The sequence below is a fragment of the Carassius carassius genome, chromosome 23 (genome assembly GCF_963082965.1).
Source record: "Carassius carassius chromosome 23, fCarCar2.1, whole genome shotgun sequence".
NCBI lineage: Eukaryota > Metazoa > Chordata > Actinopteri > Cypriniformes > Cyprinidae > Carassius > Carassius carassius.
This window is the reverse complement of record NC_081777.1, coordinates 710,001-725,000: the sequence shown is the minus strand read 5'-3', so window position 1 is coordinate 725,000 and position 15,000 is coordinate 710,001. Positions and strand designations below refer to the sequence as shown.

Here is a 15,000-nt window from a genome sequence, read left to right as displayed (position 1 = left end):
AAGCAGCCTAATTTTTCCCAATAACCTTTAAAAGTTAAGGATTTCTGAATTTCTTGGAAAGTTTTGGTGCCTTGCACATTTCCCATCCTTCGATAGCTCAGCTGGTAGAGCGGAGGACTGTAGACGAGTTGTTGGGTATCCTTAGGTCGCTGGTTCGATTCCGGCTCGAAGGAGTGTTATTTTAAACTCAGCACAAATATTTTTACATTTCCTTTAGATTTCTTATTGCCCGTTGAAAAAAGCCAATAGATCAAGATACAAATATAACACTTTACACAGTGGAAGGAGCATTTGTCATATCAGAGGCTTCTTTTTTAGATGCTTCAATAATTATGAAAACATAGCTGAATTAAAACATTTGACTTCATACTTTTAATGGTAAGAGGAGATGGCTTGACCCCGACGTGATTTGAACACGCAACCTTCTGAACTGGAGTCAGACGCGCTACCGTTGCGCCACGAGGTCTTCGAAGTCAAATTGTTGCTTCCTTTGGACTCATTCATCACATAAAGCTGCCTAATTTTCCCCAATAACCTCAAGAGGTAAGGATTTCTGAATTTCTTGCCAACTTTTGGTGCCTTAAGCTTTTCCCATCCTTTGATAACTCAGCCGGTAGATCAGATGACTGTAGATGAGTTGTTGTCCTTTGTACGGCTCTTGAAGCATTCACCACAAAAAGCAGCCTAATTTTTCCCAGTAACCTCAAAAGTTAAGGATTTCTGAATTTCTTGGAAAGTTTTGGTGCCTTGCACATTTTCCATCATTAGATAGCTCAGCTGGTAGAGTGGAGGACTCTAGATGAGTTGTTGGGTATCCTTAGGTCGCTGGTTCGATTCCGGCTCGAAGGAGTGTGATTTTAAACTCAGCACAAATATTTTTACATTTCCTTTAGATTTCGTATTGCCCGTTGAAAAAAGCCAATAGATCAAGATACAAATATAACACTTTACACAGTGGAAGGAGCATTTGTCATATCAGAGGCTTCTTTATTACACTCTTCAATAATTATGAAAACATAGCTGAATTAAAACATTTGACTTCATACTTTTAATGGAAAGAGGAGATGGCTTGACCCCGACATGATTTGAACACGCAACCTTCTGATCTGGAGTCAGACACGCTACCATTGCGCCACGAGGTCTTCGAAGTCAAGTTGTTGCTTCCTTTGGACTAATCCACCACATAAAGCTGCCTAATTTTCCCCAATAACCTAAAGAGGTAAGGATTTCTGAATTTCTTGCCAACTTTTGGTGCCTTAAGCTTTTCCCATCCTTTGATAACTCAGCCGGTAGATCAGATGACTGTAGATGAGTTGATGTCCTTTGTACGGCCCTTGAAGCATTCACCACAAAAAGCAGCCTAATTTTTCCCAATAACCTCAAAAGTTAAGGATTTCTGAATTTCTTGGACAGTTTTGGTGCCTTGCACATTTCCCATCCTTCGATAGTTCAGCTGGTAGGGCGAAGGACTGTAGATGAGTTGTTGGGTATCCTTAGGTCGCTGGTTCGATTCCGGCTCGAAGGAGTGTGATTTTAAACTCAACACAAATATTTTTACATTTCCTTTAGATTTCGTATTGCCCGTTGAAAAAAGCCAATAGATCAAGATACAAATATAAAACTTTACACAGTGGAAGGAGCATTTGTCATATCAGAGGCTTCTTTTTTAGATGCTTCAATAATTATGAAAACATAGCTGAATTAAAACATTTGACTTCATACTTTTAATGGTAAGAGGAGATGGCTTGACCCCAACGTGATTTGAACACGCAACCTTCTGATCTGGAGTCAGACGCGCTACCGTTGTGCCACGAGGTCTTCGAAGTCAAGTTGTTGCTTCCTTTGGACTCATTCATCACATAAAGCTGCCTAATTTTCCCCAATAACCTCAAGAGGTAAGGATTTCTGAATTTCTTGCCAACTTTTGGTGCCTTAAGCTTTTCCCATTCTTTGATAACTCAGCCGCTAGATCAGATGACTGTAGATGAGTTGTTGTCCTTTGTACGGCCCTTGAAGCCTTCATCACAAAAAGCAGCCTAATTTTTCCCAATAACCTTTAAAAGTTAAGGATTTCTGAATTTCTTGGAAAGTTTTGGTGCCTTGCACATTTCCCATCCTTCGATAGCTCAGCTGGTAGAGCGAAGGACTGTAGACGAGTTGTTGGGTATCCTTAGGTCGCTGGTTCGATTCCGGCTCGAAGGAGTGTTATTTTAAACTCAGCACAAATATTTTTACATTTCCTTTAGATTTCGTATTGCCCGTTGAAAAAAGCCAATAGATCAAGATACAAATATAACACTTTACACAGTGGAAGTAGCATTTGTCATATCAGAGGCTTCTTTTTTACACGCTTCAATAATTATGAAAACATAGCTGAATTAAAACATTTGACTTCATACTTTTAATGGAAAGAGGAGATGGCTTGACCCCGACATGATTTCAACACACAACCTTCTGATCTGGAGTCAGACGCGCTACCGTTGCGCCACTAGGTCTTCAAAGTCAAGTTGTTGCTTCCTTTGTACTCATTCACCACATAAAGCTGCCTAATTTTCCCCAATAACCTCAAGAGGTAAGGATTTCTGAATGTCTTGCCAACTTTTGGTGCCTTAAGCTTTTCCCATCCTTTGATAACTCAGCCGGTAGATCAGATGACTGTAGATGAGTTGTTGTCCTTTGTACGGCTCTTGAAGCATTCACCATTAAAAGCAGCCTAATTTTTCCCAGTAACCTCAAAAGTTAAGGATTTCTGAATTTCTTGGAAAGTTTTGGTGCCTTGCACATTTCCCATCATTAGATAGCTCAGCTGGTAGAGTGGAGGACTCTAGATGAGTTGTTGGGTATCCTTAGGTCGCTGGTTCGATTCCGGCTCGAAGGAGTGTGATTTTAAACTCAGCACAAATATTTTTACATTTCCTTTAGATTTCGTATTGCCCGTTGAAAAGAGCCAATAGATCAAGATACAAATATAACACGTTACACAGTGGAAGGAGCATTTGTCATATCAGAGGCTTCTTTATTACACGCTTCAATAATTATGAAAACATAGCTGAATTAAAACATTTGACTTCATACTTTTAATGGAAAGAGGAGATGGCTTGACCCCGACATGATTTGAACACACAACCTTCTGATCTGGAGTCAGACACGCTACCATTGCGCCACGAGGTCTTCGAAGTCAAGTTGTTGCTTCCTTTGGACTAATCCACCACATAAAGCTGCCTAATTTTCCCCAATAACCTAAAGAGGTAAGGATTTCTGAATTTCTTGCCAACTTTTGGTGCCTTAAGCTTTTCCCATCCTTTGATAACTCAGCCGGTAGATCAGATGACTGTAGATGAGTTGTTGTCCTTTGTACGGCCCTTGAAGCATTCACCACAAAAAGCAGCCTAATTTTTCCCAATAACCTCAAAAGTTAAGGATTTCTGAATTTCTTGGACAGTTTTGGTGCCTTGCACATTTCCCATCCTTCGATAGCTCAGCTGGTAGAGCGAAGGATTGTAGATGAGTTGTTGGGTATCCTTAGGTCGCTGGTTCGATTCCGGCTTGAAGGAGTGTGATTTTAAACTCAACACAAATATTTTTACATTTCCTTTAGATTTCGTATTGCCCGTTAAAAAAAGCCAATAGATCAAGATACAAATATAAAACTTTACACAGTGGAAGGAGCATTTGTCATATCAGAGGCTTCTTTTTTAGATGCTTCAATAATTATGAAAACATACCTGAATTAAAACATTTGACTTCATACTTTTAATGGTAAGAGGAGATGGCTTGACCCCAACGTGATTTGAACACGCAACCTTCTGATCTGGAGTCAGACGCGCTACCGTTGTGCCACGAGGTCTTCGAAGTCAAATTGTTGCTTCCTTTGGACTCATTCATCACATAAAGCTGCCTAATTTTCCCCAATAACCTCAAGAGGTAAGGATTTCTGAATTTCTTGCCAACTTTTGGTGCCTTAAGCTTTTCCCATTCTTTGATAACTCAGCCGCTAGATCAGATGACTGTAGATGAGTTGTTGTCCTTTGTACGGCCCTTGAAGCCTTCATCACAAAAAGCAGCCTAATTTTTCCCAATAACCTTTAAAAGTTAAGGATTTCTGAATTTCTTGGAAAGTTTTGGTGCCTTGCACATTTCCCATCCTTCGATAGCTCAGCTGGTAGAGCGAAGGACTGTAGACGAGTTGTTGGGTATCCTTAGGTCGCTGGTTTGATTCCGGCTCGAAGGAGTGTTATTTTAAACTCAGCACAAATATTTTTACATTTCCTTTAGATTTCGTATTGCCCGTTGAAAAAAGCCAATAGATCAAGATACAAATATAACACTTTACACATTGGAAGTAGCATTTGTCATATCAGAGGCTTCTTTTTTACACGCTTCAATAATTATGAAAACATAGCTGAATTAAAACATTTGACTTCATACTTTTAATGGAAAGAGGAGATGGCTTGACCCCGACATGATTTCAACACACAACCTTCTGATCTGGAGTCAGACGCGCTACCGTTGCGCCACTAGGTCTTCAAAGTCAAGTTGTTGCTTCCTTTGTACTCATTCACCACATAAAGCTGCCTAATTTTCCCCAATAACCTCAAGAGGTAAGGATTTCTGAATGTCTTGCCAACTTTTGGTGCCTTAAGCTTTTCCCATCCTTTGATAACTCAGCCGGTAGATCAGATGACTGTAGATGAGTTGTTGTCCTTTGTACGGCTCTTGAAGCATTCACCATTAAAAGCAGCCTAATTTTTCCCAGTAACCTCAAAAGTTAAGGATTTCTGAATTTCTTGGAAAGTTTTGGTGCCTTGCAAATTTCACATCATTAGATAGCTCAGCTGGTAGAGTGGAGGACTCTAGATGAGTTGTTGGGTATCCTTAGGTTGCTGGTTCGATTCCGGCTTGAAGGAGTGTGATTTTAAACTCAGCACAAATATTTTTAAATTTCCTTTAGATTTCGTATTGCCCGTTGAAAAGAGCCAATAGATCAAGATACAAATATAACACGTTACACAGTGGAAGGAGCATTTGTCATATCAGAGGCTTCTTTATTACACGCTTCAATAATTATGAAAACATAGCTGAATTAAAACATTTGACTTCATACTTTTAATGGAAAGAGGAGATGGCTTGACCCCGACATGATTTGAACACACAACCTTCTGATCTGGAGTCAGACACGCTACCATTGCGCCACGAGGTCTTCGAAGTCAAGTTGTTGCTTCCTTTGGACTAATCCACCACATAAAGCTGCCTAATTTTCCCCAATAACCTCAAGAGGTAAGGATTTCTGAATTTCTTGCCAACTTTTGGTGCCTTAAGCTTTTCCCATCCTTTGATAACTCAGCCGCTAGATCAGATGACTGTAGATGAGTTGTTGTCCTTTGTACGGCCCTTGAAGCATTCACCACAAAAAGCAGCCTAATTTTTCCCAATAACCTCAAAAGTTAAGGATTTCTGAATTTCTTGGACAGTTTTGGTGCCTTGCACATTTCCCATCCTTCGATAGCTCAGCTGGTAGAGCGAAGGACTGTAGATGAGTTGTTGGGTATCCTTAGGTCGCTGGTTTGATTCCGGCTCGAAGGAGTGTGATTTTAAACTCAACACACATATTTTTACATTTCCTTTAGATTTCGTATTGCCCGTTGAAAAAAGCCAATAGATCAAGATACAAATATAACACTTTACACAGTGGAAGGAGCATTTGTCATATCAGAGGCTTCTTTTTTAGATGCTTCAATAATTATGAAAACATAGCTGAATTAAAACATTTGACTTCATACTTTTAATGGTAAGAGGAGATGGCTTGACCCCGACGTGATTTGAACACGCAACCTTCTGATCTGGAGTCAGACGCGCTACCGTTGCGCCACGAGGTCTTCGAAGTCAAATTGTTGCTTCTTTTGGACTCATTCATCACATAAAGCTGCCTAATTTTCCCCAATAACCTCAAGAGGTAAGGATTTCTGAATTTCTTGCCAACTTTTGGTGCCTTAAGCTTTTCCCATCCTTTGATAACTCAGCCGCTAGATCAGATGACTGTAGATGAGTTGTTGTCCTTTGTACGGCCCTTGAAGCATTCATCACAAAAAGCAGCCTAATTTTTCCCAATAACCTTTAAAAGTTAAGGATTTCTGAATTTCTTGGAAAGTTTTGGTGCCTTGCACATTTCCCATCCTTCGATAGCTCAGCTGGTAGAGCGGAGGACTGTAGACGAGTTGTTGGGTGTCCTTAGGTCGCTGGTTCGATTCCGGCTCGAAGGAGTGTTATTTTAAACTCAGCACAAATATTTTTACATTTCCTTTAGATTTCGTATTGCCCGTTGAAAAGAGCCAATAGATCAAGATACAAATATAACACTTTACACAGTGGAAGGAGCATTTGTCATATCAGAGGCTTCTTTATTACACGCTTCAATAATTATGAAAACATAGCTGAATTAAAACATTTGACTTCATACTTTTAATGGAAAGAGGAGATGGCTTGACCCCGACATGATTTGAACACGCAACCTTCTGATCTGGAGTCAGACACGCTACCATTGCGCCACGAGGTCTTCGAAGTCAAGTTGTTGCTTCCTTTGGACTAATCCACCACATAAAGCTGCCTAATTTTCCCCAATAACCTCAAGAGGTAAGGATTTCTGAATTTCTTGCCAACTTTTGGTGCCTTTAGCTTTTCCCATCCTTTGATAACTCAGCCGGTAGATCAGATGACTGTAGATGAGTTGTTGTCCTTTGTACGGCCCTTGAAACATTCACCACAAAAAGCAGCCTAATTTTTCCCAATAACCTCAAAAGTTAAGGATTTCTGAATTTCTTGGACAGTTTTGGTGCCTTGCACATTTCCCATCCTTCGATAGCTCAGCTGGTAGAGCGAAGGACTGTAGATGAGTTGTTGGGTATCCTTAGGTCGCTGGTTCGATTCCGTCTCGAAGGAGTGTGATTTTAAACTCAACACAAATATTTTTACATTTCCTTTAGATTTCGTATTGCCCGTTGAAAAAAGCCAATAGATCAAGATACAAATATAACACTTTACACAGTGGAAGGAGCATTTGTCATATCAGAGGCTTCTTTTTTAGATGCTTCAATAATTATGAAAACATAGCTGAATTAAAACATTTGACTTCATACTTTTAATGGTAAGAGGAGATGGCTTGACCCCGACGTGATTTGAACACGCAACCTTCTGATCTGGAGTCAGACGCGCTACCGTTGCGCCACAAGGTCTTCGAAGTCAAATTGTTGCTTCTTTTGGACTCATTCATCACATAAAGCTGCCTAATTTTCCCCAATAACCTCAAGATGTAAGGATTTCTGAATTTCTTGCCAACTTTTGGTGCCTTAAGCTTTTCCCATCCTTTGATAACTCAGCCGCTAGATCAGATGACTGTAGATGAGTTGTTGTCCTTTGTACGGCCCTTGAAGCCTTCATCACAAAAAGCAGCCTAATTTTTCCCAATAACCTTTAAAAGTTAAGGATTTCTGAATTTCTTGGAAAGTTTTGGTGCCTTGCACATTTCCCATCCTTCGATAGCTCAGCTGGTAGAGTGGAGGACTATAGATGAGTTGTTGGGTATCCTTAGGTCGCTGGTTCGATTCCGGCTCGAAGGAGTGTTATTTTAAACTCAGCACAAATATTTTTACATTTCCTTTAGATTTCGTATTGCCCGTTGAAAAAAGCCAATAGATCAAGATACAAATATAACACTTTACACAGTGGAAGTAGCATTTGTCATATCAGAGGCTTCTTTTTTACACGCTTCAATAATTATGAAAACATAGCTGAATTAAAACATTTGACTTCATACTTTTAATGGAAAGAGGAGATGGCTTGACCCCGACATGATTTCAACACACAACCTTCTGATCTGGAGTCAGACGCGCTACCGTTGCGCCACTAGGTCTTCAAAGTCAAGTTGTTGCTTCCTTTGTACTCATTCACCACATAAAGCTGCTTAATTTTCCCCAATAACCTCAAGAAGTAAGGATTTCTGAATGTCTTGCCAACTTTTGGTGCCTTAAGCTTTTCCCATCCTTTGATAACTCAGCCGGTAGATCAGATGACTGTAGATGAGTTGTTGTCCTTTGTACGGCTCTTGAAGCATTCACCATTAAAAGCAGCCTAATTTTTCCCAGTAACCTCAAAAGTTAAGGATTTCTGAATTTCTTGGAAAGTTTTGGTGCCTTGCACATTTCCCATCATTAGATAGCTCAGCTGGTAGAGTGGAGGACTCTAGATGAGTTGTTGGGTATCCTTAGGTCGCTGGTTCGATTCCGGCTCGAAGGAGTGTGATTTTAAACTCAGCACAAATATTTTTACATTTCCTTTAGATTTCGTATTGCCCGTTGAAAAGAGCCAATAGATCAAGATACAAATATAACACTTTACACAGTGGAAGGAGCATTTGTCATATCAGAGGCTTCTTTATTACACGCTTCAATAATTATGAAAACATAGCTGAATTAAAACATTTGACTTCATACTTTTAATGGAAAGAGGAGATGGCTTGACCCCGACATGATTTGAACACGCAACCTTCTGATCTGGAGTCAGACACGCTACCATTGCGCCACGAGGTCTTCGAAGTCAAGTTGTTGCTTCCTTTGGACTAATCCACCACATAAAGCTGCCTAATTTTCCCCAATAACCTCAAGAGGTAAGGATTTCTGAATTTCTTGCCAACTTTTGGTGCCTTAAGCTTTTCCCATCCTTTGATAACTCAGCCGGTAGATCAGATGACTGTAGGTGAGTTGTTGTCCTTTGTACGGCCCTTGAAGCATTCACCACAAAAAGCAGCCTAATTTTTCCCAATAACCTCAAAAGTTAAGGATTTCTGAATTTCTTGGACAGTTTTGGTGCCTTGCACATTTCCCATCCTTCGATAGCTCAGCTGGTAGAGCGAAGGACTGTAGATGAGTTGTTGGGTATCCTTAGGTCGCTGGTTTGATTCCGGCTCGAAGGAGTGTGATTTTAAACTCAACACAAATATTTTTACATTTCCTTTAGATTTCGTATTGCCCGTTGAAAAAAGCCAATAGATCAAGATACAAATATAACACTTTACACAGTGGAAGGAGCATTTGTCATATCAGAGGCTTCTTTTTTAGATGCTTCAATAATTATGAAAACATAGCTGAATTAAAACATTTGACTTCATACTTTTAATGGTAAGAGGAGATGGCTTGACCCCGACGTGATTTGAACACGCAACCTTCTGATCTGGAGTCAGACGCGCTACCGTTGCGCCACGAGGTCTTCGAAGTCAAATTGTTGCTTCTTTTGGACTCATTCATCACATAAAGCTGCCTAATTTTCCCCAATAACCTCAAGAGGTAAGGATTTCTGAATTTCTTGCCAACTTTTGGTGCCTTAAGCTTTTCCCATCCTTTGATAACTCAGCCGCTAGATCAGATGACTGTAGATGAGTTGTTGTCCTTTGTACGGCCCTTGAAGCATTCATCACAAAAAGCAGCCTAATTTTTCCCAATAACCTCAAAAGTTAAGGATTTCTGAATTTCTTGGACAGTTTTGGTGCCTTGCACATTTCCCATCCTTCGATAGCTCAGCTGGTAGAGTGGAGGACTCTAGATGAGTTGTTGGGTATCCTTAGGTCGCTGGTTCGATTCCGGCTCGAAGGAGTGTGATTTTAAACTCAGCACAAATATTTTTACATTTCCTTTAGATTTCGTATTGCCCGTTGAAAAGAGCCAATAGATCAAGATACAAATATAACACTTTACACAGTGGAAGGAGCATTTGTCATATCAGAGGCTTCTTTATTACACGCTTCAATAATTATGAAAACATAGCTGAATTAAAACATTTGACTTCATACTTTTAATGGAAAGAGGAGATGGCTTGACCCCAACATGATTTGAACACGCAACCTTCTGATCTGGAGTCAGACACGCTACCATTGCGCCACGAGGTCTTCGAAGTCAAGTTGTTGCTTCCTTTGGACTAATCCACCACATAAAGCTGCCTAATTTTCCCCAATAACCTCAAGAGGTAAGGATTTCTGAATTTCTTGCCAACTTTTGGTGCCTTAAGCTTTTCCCATCCTTTGATAACTCAGCCGGTAGATCAGATGACTGTAGATGAGTTGTTGTCCTTTGTACGGCCCTTGAAGCATTCACCACAAAAAGCAGCCTAATTTTTCCCAATAACCTCAAAAGTTAAGGATTTCTGAATTTCTTGGACAGTTTTGGTGCCTTGCACATTTCCCATCCTTCGATAGCTCAGCTGGTAGAGCGAAGGACTGTAGATGAGTTGTTGGGTATCCTTAGGTCGCTGGTTTGATTCCGTCTCGAAGGAGTGTGATTTTAAACTCAACACAAATATTTTTACATTTCCTTTAGATTTCGTATTGCCCGTTGAAAAAAGCCAATAGATCAAGATACAAATATAACACTTTACACAGTGGAAGGAGCATTTGTCATATCAGAGGCTTCTTTTTTAGATGCTTCAATAATTATGAAAACATAGCTGAATTAAAACATTTGACTTCATACTTTTAATGGTAAGAGGAGATGGCTTGACCCCGACGTGATTTGAACACGCAACCTTCTGATCTGGAGTCAGACGCGCTATCATTGCGCCACGAGGTCTTCGAAGTCAAATTGTTGCTTCTTTTGGACTCATTCATCACATAAAGCTGCCTAATTTTCCCCAATAACCTCAAGAGGTAAGGATTTCTGAATTTCTTGCCAACTTTTGGTGCCTTAAGCTTTTCCCATCCTTTGATAACTCAGCCGCTAGATCAGATGACTGTAGATGAGTTGTTGTCCTTTGTACGGCCCTTGAAGCATTCATCACAAAAAGCAGCCTAATTTTTCCCAATAACCTTTAAAAGTTAAGGATTTCTGAATTTCTTGGAAAGTTTTGGTGCCTTGCACATTTCCCATCCTTCGATAGCTCAGCTGGTAGAGCGGAGGACTGTAGACGAGTTGTTGGTTATCCTTAGGTCGCTGGTTCGATTCCGGCTCGAAGGAGTGTTATTTTAAACTCAGCACAAATATTTTTACATTTCCTTTAGATTTCGTATTGCCCGTTGAAAAAAGCCAATAGATCAAGATACAAATATAAAACTTTACACAGTGGAAGGAGCATTTGTCATATCAGAGGCTTCTTTTTTAGATGCTTCAATAATTATGAAAACATAGCTGAATTAAAACATTTGACTTCATACTTTTAATGGTAAGAGGAGATGGCTTGACCCCGACGTGATTTGAACACGCAACCTTCTGAACTGGAGTCAGACGCGCTACAGTTGCGCCACGAGGTCTTCGAAGTCAAATTGTTGCTTCCTTTGGACTCATTCATCACATAAAGCTGCCTAATTTTCCCCAATAACCTCAAGAGGTAAGGATTTCTGAATTTCTTGCCAACTTTTGGTGCCTTAAGCTTTTCCCATCCTTTGATAACTCAGCCGGTAGATCAGATGACTGTAGATGAGTTGTTGTCCTTTGTACGGCTCTTGAAGCATTCACCACAAAAAGCAGCCTAATTTTTCCCAGTAACCTCAAAAGTTAAGGATTTCTGAATTTCTTGGAAAGTTTTGGTGCCTTGCACATTTTCCATCATTAGATAGCTCAGCTGGTAGAGTGGAGGACTCTAGATGAGTTGTTGGGTATCCTTAGGTCGCCGGTTTGATTCCGGCTCGAAGGAGTGTGATTTTAAACTCAGCACAAATATTTTTACATTTCCTTTAGATTTCGTATTGCCCGTTGAAAAAAGCCAATAGATCAAGATACAAATATAACACTTTACACAGTGGAAGGAGCATTTGTCATATCGGAGGCTTCTTTATTACACGCTTCAATAATTATGAAAACATAGCTGAATTAAAACATTTGACTTCATACTTTTAATGGAAAGAGGAGATGGCTTGACCCCGACATGATTTGAACACGCAACCTTCTGATCTGGAGTCAGACACGCTACCATTGCGCCACGAGGTCTTCGAAGTCAAGTTGTTGCTTCCTTTGGACTAATCCACCACATAAAGCTGCCTAATTTTCCCCAATAACCTCAAGAGGTAAGGATTTCTGAATTTCTTGCCAACTTTTGGTGCCTTAAGCTTTTCCCATCCTTTGATAACTCAGCCGGTAGATCAGATGACTGTAGGTGAGTTGTTGTCCTTTGTACGGCCCTTGAAGCATTCACCACAAAAAGCAGCCTAATTTTTCCCAATAACCTCAAAAGTTAAGGATTTCTGAATTTCTTGGACAGTTTTGGTGCCTTGCACATTTCCCATCCTTCGATAGCTCAGCTGGTAGAGCGAAGGACTGTAGATGAGTTGTTGGGTATCCTTAGGTCGCTGGTTTGATTCCGGCTCGAAGGAGTGTGATTTTAAACTCAACACAAATATTTTTACATTTCCTTTAGATTTCGTATTGCCCGTTGAAAAAAGCCAATAGATCAAGATACAAATATAACACTTTACACAGTGGAAGGAGCATTTGTCATATCAGAGGCTTCTTTTTTAGATGCTTCAATAATTATGAAAACATAGCTGAATTAAAACATTTGACTTCATACTTTTAATGGTAAGAGGAGATGGCTTGACCCCGACGTGATTTGAACACGCAACCTTCTGATCTGGAGTCAGACGCGCTACCGTTGCGCCACGAGGTCTTCGAAGTCAAATTGTTGCTTCTTTTGGACTCATTCATCACATAAAGCTGCCTAATTTTCCCCAATAACCTCAAGAGGTAAGGATTTCTGAATTTCTTGCCAACTTTTGGTGCCTTAAGCTTTTCCCATCCTTTGATAACTCAGCCGCTAGATCAGATGACTGTAGATGAGTTGTTGTCCTTTGTACGGCCCTTGAAGCATTCATCACAAAAAGCAGCCTAATTTTTCCCAATAACCTCAAAAGTTAAGGATTTCTGAATTTCTTGGACAGTTTTGGTGCCTTGCACATTTCCCATCCTTCGATAGCTCAGCTGGTAGAGTGGAGGACTCTAGATGAGTTGTTGGGTATCCTTAGGTCGCTGGTTCGATTCCGGCTCGAAGGAGTGTGATTTTAAACTCAGCACAAATATTTTTACATTTCCTTTAGATTTCGTATTGCCCGTTGAAAAGAGCCAATAGATCAAGATACAAATATAACACTTTACACAGTGGAAGGAGCATTTGTCATATCAGAGGCTTCTTTATTACACGCTTCAATAATTATGAAAACATAGCTGAATTAAAACATTTGACTTCATACTTTTAATGGAAAGAGGAGATGGCTTGACCCCAACATGATTTGAACACGCAACCTTCTGATCTGGAGTCAGACACGCTACCATTGCGCCACGAGGTCTTCGAAGTCAAGTTGTTGCTTCCTTTGGACTAATCCACCACATAAAGCTGCCTAATTTTCCCCAATAACCTCAAGAGGTAAGGATTTCTGAATTTCTTGCCAACTTTTGGTGCCTTAAGCTTTTCCCATCCTTTGATAACTCAGCCGGTAGATCAGATGACTGTAGATGAGTTGTTGTCCTTTGTACGGCCCTTGAAGCATTCACCACAAAAAGCAGCCTAATTTTTCCCAATAACCTCAAAAGTTAAGGATTTCTGAATTTCTTGGACAGTTTTGGTGCCTTGCACATTTCCCATCCTTCGATAGCTCAGCTGGTAGAGCGAAGGACTGTAGATGAGTTGTTGGGTATCCTTAGGTCGCTGGTTTGATTCCGTCTCGAAGGAGTGTGATTTTAAACTCAACACAAATATTTTTACATTTCCTTTAGATTTCGTATTGCCCGTTGAAAAAAGCCAATAGATCAAGATACAAATATAACACTTTACACAGTGGAAGGAGCATTTGTCATATCAGAGGCTTCTTTTTTAGATGCTTCAATAATTATGAAAACATAGCTGAATTAAAACATTTGACTTCATACTTTTAATGGTAAGAGGAGATGGCTTGACCCCGACGTGATTTGAACACGCAACCTTCTGATCTGGAGTCAGACGCGCTACCATTGCGCCACGAGGTCTTCGAAGTCAAATTGTTGCTTCTTTTGGACTCATTCATCACATAAAGCTGCCTAATTTTCCCCAATAACCTCAAGAGGTAAGGATTTCTGAATTTCTTGCCAACTTTTGGTGCCTTAAGCTTTTCCCATCCTTTGATAACTCAGCCGCTAGATCAGATGACTGTAGATGAGTTGTTGTCCTTTGTACGGCCCTTGAAGCATTCATCACAAAAAGCAGCCTAATTTTTCCCAATAACCTTTAAAAGTTAAGGATTTCTGAATTTCTTGGAAAGTTTTGGTGCCTTGCACATTTCCCATCCTTCGATAGCTCAGCTGGTAGAGCGGAGGACTGTAGACGAGTTGTTGGTTATCCTTAGGTCGCTGGTTCGATTCCGGCTCGAAGGAGTGTTATTTTAAACTCAGCACAAATATTTTTACATTTCCTTTAGATTTCGTATTGCCCGTTGAAAAAAGCCAATAGATCAAGATACAAATATAAAACTTTACACAGTGGAAGGAGCATTTGTCATATCAGAGGCTTCTTTTTTAGATGCTTCAATAATTATGAAAACATAGCTGAATTAAAACATTTGACTTCATACTTTTAATGGTAAGAGGAGATGGCTTGACCCCGACGTGATTTGAACACGCAACCTTCTGAACTGGAGTCAGACGCGCTACAGTTGCGCCACGAGGTCTTCGAAGTCAAATTGTTGCTTCCTTTGGACTCATTCATCACATAAAGCTGCCTAATTTTCCCCAATAACCTCAAGAGGTAAGGATTTCTGAATTTCTTGCCAACTTTTGGTGCCTTAAGCTTTTCCCATCCTTTGATAACTCAGCCGGTAGATCAGATGACTGTAGATGAGTTGTTGTCCTTTGTACGGCTCTTGAAGCATTCACCACAAAAAGCAGCCTAATTTTTCCCAGTAACCTCAAAAGTTAAGGATTTCTGAATTTCTTGGAAAGTTTTGGTGCCTTGCACATTTTCCATCATTAGATAGCTCAGCTGGTAGAGTGGAGGACTCTA

At 40.2% G+C, this 15,000-nt stretch overlaps 32 non-coding genes across 32 annotated transcripts; 13 read left to right on the top strand and 19 right to left on the bottom strand.

Moving 5' to 3' along the window:
• The first annotated feature begins 86 nt into the window (after positions 1-86).
• trnay-gua (transfer RNA tyrosine (anticodon GUA)) lies at positions 87-173 on the top strand. Its single transcript is given in 2 exon segments — positions 87-123; positions 138-173. It is a non-coding gene; the product is annotated as a tRNA-Tyr (tRNA).
• Positions 174-394: 221 nt separating this feature from the next.
• trnaw-cca (transfer RNA tryptophan (anticodon CCA)) lies at positions 395-466 on the bottom strand. The gene has a single exon. It is a non-coding gene; the product is annotated as a tRNA-Trp (tRNA).
• Positions 467-1,070: 604 nt separating this feature from the next.
• On the bottom strand, positions 1,071-1,142 carry trnaw-cca (transfer RNA tryptophan (anticodon CCA)). The gene has a single exon. It is a non-coding gene; the product is annotated as a tRNA-Trp (tRNA).
• A 296-nt stretch (positions 1,143-1,438) lies between these two features.
• Positions 1,439-1,525, top strand: trnay-gua (transfer RNA tyrosine (anticodon GUA)). The gene is given in 2 exon segments: positions 1,439-1,475; positions 1,490-1,525. It is a non-coding gene; the product is annotated as a tRNA-Tyr (tRNA).
• Positions 1,526-1,746: 221 nt separating this feature from the next.
• On the bottom strand, positions 1,747-1,818 carry trnaw-cca (transfer RNA tryptophan (anticodon CCA)). Its single transcript has one exon. It is a non-coding gene; the product is annotated as a tRNA-Trp (tRNA).
• Positions 1,819-2,115: 297 nt separating this feature from the next.
• trnay-gua (transfer RNA tyrosine (anticodon GUA)) lies at positions 2,116-2,202 on the top strand. Its single transcript is given in 2 exon segments — positions 2,116-2,152; positions 2,167-2,202. It is a non-coding gene; the product is annotated as a tRNA-Tyr (tRNA).
• Positions 2,203-3,099: 897 nt separating this feature from the next.
• On the bottom strand, positions 3,100-3,171 carry trnaw-cca (transfer RNA tryptophan (anticodon CCA)). The gene has a single exon. It is a non-coding gene; the product is annotated as a tRNA-Trp (tRNA).
• Positions 3,172-3,467: 296 nt separating this feature from the next.
• trnay-gua (transfer RNA tyrosine (anticodon GUA)) lies at positions 3,468-3,554 on the top strand. The gene is given in 2 exon segments: positions 3,468-3,504; positions 3,519-3,554. It is a non-coding gene; the product is annotated as a tRNA-Tyr (tRNA).
• A 221-nt stretch (positions 3,555-3,775) lies between these two features.
• On the bottom strand, positions 3,776-3,847 carry trnaw-cca (transfer RNA tryptophan (anticodon CCA)). The gene has a single exon. It is a non-coding gene; the product is annotated as a tRNA-Trp (tRNA).
• A 297-nt stretch (positions 3,848-4,144) lies between these two features.
• On the top strand, positions 4,145-4,231 carry trnay-gua (transfer RNA tyrosine (anticodon GUA)). Its single transcript is given in 2 exon segments — positions 4,145-4,181; positions 4,196-4,231. It is a non-coding gene; the product is annotated as a tRNA-Tyr (tRNA).
• An 897-nt stretch (positions 4,232-5,128) lies between these two features.
• Positions 5,129-5,200, bottom strand: trnaw-cca (transfer RNA tryptophan (anticodon CCA)). Its single transcript has one exon. It is a non-coding gene; the product is annotated as a tRNA-Trp (tRNA).
• Positions 5,201-5,496: 296 nt separating this feature from the next.
• Positions 5,497-5,583, top strand: trnay-gua (transfer RNA tyrosine (anticodon GUA)). The gene is given in 2 exon segments: positions 5,497-5,533; positions 5,548-5,583. It is a non-coding gene; the product is annotated as a tRNA-Tyr (tRNA).
• Positions 5,584-5,804: 221 nt separating this feature from the next.
• On the bottom strand, positions 5,805-5,876 carry trnaw-cca (transfer RNA tryptophan (anticodon CCA)). Its single transcript has one exon. It is a non-coding gene; the product is annotated as a tRNA-Trp (tRNA).
• Positions 5,877-6,173: 297 nt separating this feature from the next.
• Positions 6,174-6,260, top strand: trnay-gua (transfer RNA tyrosine (anticodon GUA)). The gene is given in 2 exon segments: positions 6,174-6,210; positions 6,225-6,260. It is a non-coding gene; the product is annotated as a tRNA-Tyr (tRNA).
• A 221-nt stretch (positions 6,261-6,481) lies between these two features.
• trnaw-cca (transfer RNA tryptophan (anticodon CCA)) lies at positions 6,482-6,553 on the bottom strand. Its single transcript has one exon. It is a non-coding gene; the product is annotated as a tRNA-Trp (tRNA).
• A 296-nt stretch (positions 6,554-6,849) lies between these two features.
• trnay-gua (transfer RNA tyrosine (anticodon GUA)) lies at positions 6,850-6,936 on the top strand. Its single transcript is given in 2 exon segments — positions 6,850-6,886; positions 6,901-6,936. It is a non-coding gene; the product is annotated as a tRNA-Tyr (tRNA).
• A 221-nt stretch (positions 6,937-7,157) lies between these two features.
• trnaw-cca (transfer RNA tryptophan (anticodon CCA)) lies at positions 7,158-7,229 on the bottom strand. The gene has a single exon. It is a non-coding gene; the product is annotated as a tRNA-Trp (tRNA).
• A 297-nt stretch (positions 7,230-7,526) lies between these two features.
• Positions 7,527-7,613, top strand: trnay-aua (transfer RNA tyrosine (anticodon AUA)). Its single transcript is given in 2 exon segments — positions 7,527-7,563; positions 7,578-7,613. It is a non-coding gene; the product is annotated as a tRNA-Tyr (tRNA).
• Positions 7,614-8,510: 897 nt separating this feature from the next.
• On the bottom strand, positions 8,511-8,582 carry trnaw-cca (transfer RNA tryptophan (anticodon CCA)). Its single transcript has one exon. It is a non-coding gene; the product is annotated as a tRNA-Trp (tRNA).
• A 296-nt stretch (positions 8,583-8,878) lies between these two features.
• Positions 8,879-8,965, top strand: trnay-gua (transfer RNA tyrosine (anticodon GUA)). The gene is given in 2 exon segments: positions 8,879-8,915; positions 8,930-8,965. It is a non-coding gene; the product is annotated as a tRNA-Tyr (tRNA).
• A 221-nt stretch (positions 8,966-9,186) lies between these two features.
• Positions 9,187-9,258, bottom strand: trnaw-cca (transfer RNA tryptophan (anticodon CCA)). Its single transcript has one exon. It is a non-coding gene; the product is annotated as a tRNA-Trp (tRNA).
• A 604-nt stretch (positions 9,259-9,862) lies between these two features.
• trnaw-cca (transfer RNA tryptophan (anticodon CCA)) lies at positions 9,863-9,934 on the bottom strand. The gene has a single exon. It is a non-coding gene; the product is annotated as a tRNA-Trp (tRNA).
• Positions 9,935-10,538: 604 nt separating this feature from the next.
• On the bottom strand, positions 10,539-10,610 carry trnaw-cca (transfer RNA tryptophan (anticodon CCA)). Its single transcript has one exon. It is a non-coding gene; the product is annotated as a tRNA-Trp (tRNA).
• Positions 10,611-10,907: 297 nt separating this feature from the next.
• Positions 10,908-10,994, top strand: trnay-gua (transfer RNA tyrosine (anticodon GUA)). Its single transcript is given in 2 exon segments — positions 10,908-10,944; positions 10,959-10,994. It is a non-coding gene; the product is annotated as a tRNA-Tyr (tRNA).
• Positions 10,995-11,215: 221 nt separating this feature from the next.
• Positions 11,216-11,287, bottom strand: trnaw-cca (transfer RNA tryptophan (anticodon CCA)). Its single transcript has one exon. It is a non-coding gene; the product is annotated as a tRNA-Trp (tRNA).
• Positions 11,288-11,891: 604 nt separating this feature from the next.
• Positions 11,892-11,963, bottom strand: trnaw-cca (transfer RNA tryptophan (anticodon CCA)). The gene has a single exon. It is a non-coding gene; the product is annotated as a tRNA-Trp (tRNA).
• Positions 11,964-12,259: 296 nt separating this feature from the next.
• trnay-gua (transfer RNA tyrosine (anticodon GUA)) lies at positions 12,260-12,346 on the top strand. The gene is given in 2 exon segments: positions 12,260-12,296; positions 12,311-12,346. It is a non-coding gene; the product is annotated as a tRNA-Tyr (tRNA).
• A 221-nt stretch (positions 12,347-12,567) lies between these two features.
• On the bottom strand, positions 12,568-12,639 carry trnaw-cca (transfer RNA tryptophan (anticodon CCA)). The gene has a single exon. It is a non-coding gene; the product is annotated as a tRNA-Trp (tRNA).
• Positions 12,640-13,243: 604 nt separating this feature from the next.
• trnaw-cca (transfer RNA tryptophan (anticodon CCA)) lies at positions 13,244-13,315 on the bottom strand. The gene has a single exon. It is a non-coding gene; the product is annotated as a tRNA-Trp (tRNA).
• Positions 13,316-13,919: 604 nt separating this feature from the next.
• trnaw-cca (transfer RNA tryptophan (anticodon CCA)) lies at positions 13,920-13,991 on the bottom strand. The gene has a single exon. It is a non-coding gene; the product is annotated as a tRNA-Trp (tRNA).
• A 297-nt stretch (positions 13,992-14,288) lies between these two features.
• Positions 14,289-14,375, top strand: trnay-gua (transfer RNA tyrosine (anticodon GUA)). Its single transcript is given in 2 exon segments — positions 14,289-14,325; positions 14,340-14,375. It is a non-coding gene; the product is annotated as a tRNA-Tyr (tRNA).
• Positions 14,376-14,596: 221 nt separating this feature from the next.
• On the bottom strand, positions 14,597-14,668 carry trnaw-cca (transfer RNA tryptophan (anticodon CCA)). Its single transcript has one exon. It is a non-coding gene; the product is annotated as a tRNA-Trp (tRNA).
• Positions 14,669-15,000: the final 332 nt, after the last annotated feature.